We start from the raw sequence: 4,889 nt of genomic DNA, 5'->3' as shown, positions 1-4,889 counted from the left end.
GATTCAGAGTGGAAATGAGTCAGTCTGATGTGAGATCAGTCAGTGACAAACTGCCAGATCCAAAAAGTGAAGAACACCCATGAGATGTGTTGCCCTATATGAAATATTCAGACCCCGTTCCTTTTGCACATGACCCTGTACACCTTGTATGGCACAATAGCACAATTACAAACAGCTTCATGTCTTGAGGGATCTGAAAATTTACAGGAAAATGTCTCAGGATAGAGAAGGTTAATACTTTACCAAGGTCCAAATGCTCCCTAACCCACCTGTCTTCCCCAGCAAACCCACTTTAAAGCTCTCTCTAACTAACATGAGGTGGTACTGGGCACAAGTGTTGCTGAAAATGAACACACAGAAAAGCAGTGCTCCTTATTTTACTAAGTGGCTATGTTTGAAGTAATTTTGATAACATTAAATGACATCCTAGAGCAAATTGTTTCTGATATCAAAGGAGTTATTGTGTACAAACTCTTAGTTCCTAAAATTAATTTCTAGGGTTTAGCAGGGTGAACAATCTAGTGATTATTTGTTTTCTATGTCAAGGCCACAGCTTAATCCTTCTCACTGCTGTACCTGAAAGGTATGACATGCTCTTTAAAAACAGGAGAAGAGAGGATGATCCAAAGAGACTGTTCAGACATTTAGCAAACTATTAGCCACCAAATAGGAGCTCCATTTTCTTCTCTGTTCTGTCTGCCACCCAGGGCTGGCCAGCCAGTTCCCCTGCCAGACCACTAGCTATGAAGATCCTATCAATGGCTCCATTCACCAATGACCATCAAGGCATCTACCAGCTTCCCCATGAACTGCCCAACTGCAGTAGTCCTGTCTCCACCTAAATGCCTAGTAATAAGTGAACCCTCCGCACCATTATTCAACAAGGTGCCCATCAGGGGCTCCAAGATATCACCACTAATGCTTGAGCCAATACCCACAATAAGCTTCTGCTACAGACCACCAAGGGGCCCTCCAGTGCTCTGACTGCACCTAAAGTCACCAGGGATATGTCTACACTGAATTGTAAGCTCAATTTTGTGGGACCTGGGCTTGTGGACTTAGTTTCCAATCCCATGCTTGAGTGTCCACTTGCAAGATTAATCAAGCATAACATGAAAAAGTAAAGGGGATATCAATACAGCCAAGATGGCAAAGGCCAATCACTGACTGAAAATATTGGAAGGATCAGAGGTGAAATCCTTGGACCCAGTGAAGTCAATGGCAAAACTCCCATAGAGAAGTCATTCTGCTAGTCGCTAGCTAGAAATTATTCTCTCACAATGTTGTGCAGAATAAGTTTGTTCAAGGCATCAGAACAGATCTCTTAAAACACCACAACATGCCAACTGTAATTTCTGGAATGGTAAACTGCACACCTGTAATGGTGCTGTCTGTGAGAGCCAGCTGAGGTCACTCAATCAGGGTGAACTGCAAACAAAACGGGGCAGACAAACCTCAAACACTGGTGGATAGTTCAATAATTAGATTTACCATGCCAGCACAAAACAGTTTCTATAGTACCTCACTGGTTACCTAGAAGTCCAAACAATGTAGTTCCCTTAAAGTACCCAGCCTCAGGCCTCTGTCTAGACACTCCTGTCAAACATATGATGATGATGATGATTACTGAAAATCTTATCTCATCATATAAAAGAAAAGGTTCTTCCAATCCCAAAGGACCAGCCACATACTCAGGTTCAATTATAGCTTAGATCTTAACCAAAATACACACTTATAGCCAATTCTTATTAACTAAGCTATAATTTATTAAAAAAGAAAAGAGGAAGTGTTGGTTAAAAGACTTGAATTCAATTCTTGAGGTTCAGATACATAGCAGAGGTGAGCAGTTGCCAAAAGTCCTTTTAGGAATAGTCCATAGGTTACAGTCCAATGTCCATATTCAGGGTGGCTCCAGTCAACGAGTGGGGATCTCAATCCTTGTGGCTTAATGTTTCCCCCTCTTGAAACCCAAAGCAGATCTGAGGGCTTGGCTACACTGGCACTTTACAGTGCTGCAACTTTCATGCTCAGGGGTGTGAAAAAACACCCCTCTGAGCGCTGCAAGATACAGCGCTGTAAAGCCTCAGTCCCAGCGCTGCATGCTACACCTGTAGAGGATGTGGTTTACATGCAGAGCTGGGAGAGCTCTCTCCCAGCACTGGTGCTCCGACCACACTCACACTTCAAAAAATTTCAAGTGTAGCCATACCCTGAGATGAAGTAGGATCATGTACCAGGATTCTCATACATTTCCAGCAGCCTTTCGGCCTGAGAAAACAATAGGCTTAACTCCTTCTCCCAAACAGCCTGGCAATTAGTACATGGTAATTTATCCATTAAACAGTTCAAATGCAGGTTACCGCAACCTTCAAAGAGACACACAGACAATACTACTATTTCACTCAAATATTTTCCTAAATATTAATATTTCTTTTTTGATCTTTGAATTAAAGCTATAGTGATAGACAAGACTTGTTTGCTTACATCACAAGCCCTGAGTAAACATCTACCTTTTACCTCTAACAGTGCAGACTTACATTTTAAAGCTCTATTCATTTACATATCTTCTTAACCAGTTTCTACAATTCACCCATGGGTCAGGTCACTCTGAGTTAATTAACTCTTTCTGGCCCTGTCACCTTTCAATGAGATATTATATTATACTCATAACATCACAACACCCAAGTTTTCACATGGAATAAAAATTAATACAAGCAATTTGTTTTTTTTTAAAAAAGTAAGGGTGGAACTGTATGTCCATTCACCTTAACTGGATCTGACCACAAAGAGAAGAGAATTTCTTTCTTGTCAGATACAAGAGATACAAAGAGGAAGTGAGTGTGATGACACCATAAAAGAAAATGCATGAATATCTGTAAACTGGTCATTCACATTACAAAAAGTTTAACAGTCTGCCCACAAATACTGAATAATTATCACCTTTCAAATATGTATACATCTCTCATTAATGAAGAGTGGCAGACCAGCATTATTCAAATACTCATGGTGCAATTGTGCAGTTGCAAAGATCCTAGCACTTAAGTCTCATATTATTGAAATAAAATGTGCATGAAGGACCAATCCCAACAATTATAGATTCTTTTGCAACACATTCCTCTCATATACAAGCACAGATGGCTCAAAGCAAGGTTTACAGTTCCATGCTCTATACTGGGTGCCAATGTATTTTACATTTGTTGTATATAAAATGTTTTATTGGGTTAAAGATACGAATCAGGGTAAAAGCAAGTATTTATGATTTTTTACATTGTTATTTTCCTAGAGAAAGGAACCTGCACTATTTCTGCAAAACTGTTGGTTTATGCATTTCCAGGAACACTCAGATTGGTAAATCTATAAAAAAGAGACAATCTTGTATTGGACCAATTAGTTGGGGACACAAAACTTCTTTGAGTGAAGCAAGAAATCATATTCATTTGGTGTCTCCAACAAAAAAGACTATCACAAGACACTTTATAATCAATTCCCTCAGTAAACTAAAGTGAACATGAAGATTTAAGCGGGAAAAGTGACGTATCTCAGCAGGACCAAGAAAATAATTCAAGATAACTGTGGTGGCACAAAGGAGAAAGTGATCCACTGTACAGTCATGGGAAGGTGATTGCAAAGTATCAAAGACTCTAAGGGACATTGGATGGGCAAGAATCTGGGTGAACCTGAAGACAGAGTCAACTGAACATGTCTAAAAGCCAGGAGAGCCATTTACAAATGGGATGCAGACAGCTAGAAAGCCAGGCGTGGTGATGGAGAAAGGAGCTTGATACAACCAGGAAGATTCCCTTTACAAAGAGTTGTGAGCATCAATTCTTTCATTGACTACAATGGCTCTCCAAATTCCCCAAATCCAATAAATCCATTCTTATATTTATCAAGTGATTCTGTAATAGGTGGGGACAGCTCAGCCTTGACTGTTATTATTCAGATCCGTTTCTCAATACTGGTTTGTTGAACTGAACAGAAAGGGAAAAATCATTTCATCTGAGTCCGGCCTGTTCTCTTGCAGCACATCCTTACTAGTCACCAAAGCCTGATCATCTCAATAACATCCATCTTGGAGTCAAAGAGAAGGGAAGTTATATATAGATTCTACATTTGACAATCAGTTTGACTAGCATCACTCTGAAAACATGGTATGGCTATTGTGGGTCTCAAACTCACTGAAGTTATTTTTATTATACAATGAACTTTTAGAAGGGCAATTTTGTTGTGTTACCGTATTTTTAATCATTCTGTGGCTGCAGCATTCAGAATGAAAAAATGCAAGAATTTTTTATAACTTAGTTTATTTTTCATTGATTTTTTGTAATGAATACATACTTTGGAAAATGCCCATTCCCCTAAGGGATTTTTTTTTTGGAAGAGCTGCATAGTGCAGAATTCAAATGTGTTTGGGTTGGGGGAACCCCTATGTCATGTCAACCTAGTGTTCAAATGTATAAGGTTCAAAAAGTAAAAAATTAAAAATAATCTTGTACAGTAAAGAAAAAAGAACATTAAAATCCTGTATCAGATATTAGAATACACTATGTTGCTTGTCTGGACATGCATTAATGACAGATCATAAACTGACAGATGAGCCTGACACTGGAAATCCTTAATCACTGGGCCATAGGCCAGCCATGTAGGGGACACAGTGGATTGCAAAGAGCTTCCCCATTACTCCTTCTTGTGTCAGATGTAAGGGACAACACATACTATTCTCCCTGTGCCTCTAGGGATGTAAACCACTCCAATGAGGTTTACAGCTGGATATCAGCTCTCCACCCGCAAACATAGAACACACGGCATTGTCATAAACAGATAGCTAAGGGTTAATGTTTCTTTTACCTGTAAAGGATTAACAAAGGGAACCAAACAGCTGACCAGAG

Source organism: Chelonoidis abingdonii, chromosome 2, assembly GCF_003597395.2.
Source record: "Chelonoidis abingdonii isolate Lonesome George chromosome 2, CheloAbing_2.0, whole genome shotgun sequence".
Classification (NCBI taxonomy): domain Eukaryota; kingdom Metazoa; phylum Chordata; order Testudines; family Testudinidae; genus Chelonoidis; species Chelonoidis abingdonii.
Note: the sequence above shows the minus strand (reverse complement) of the source record.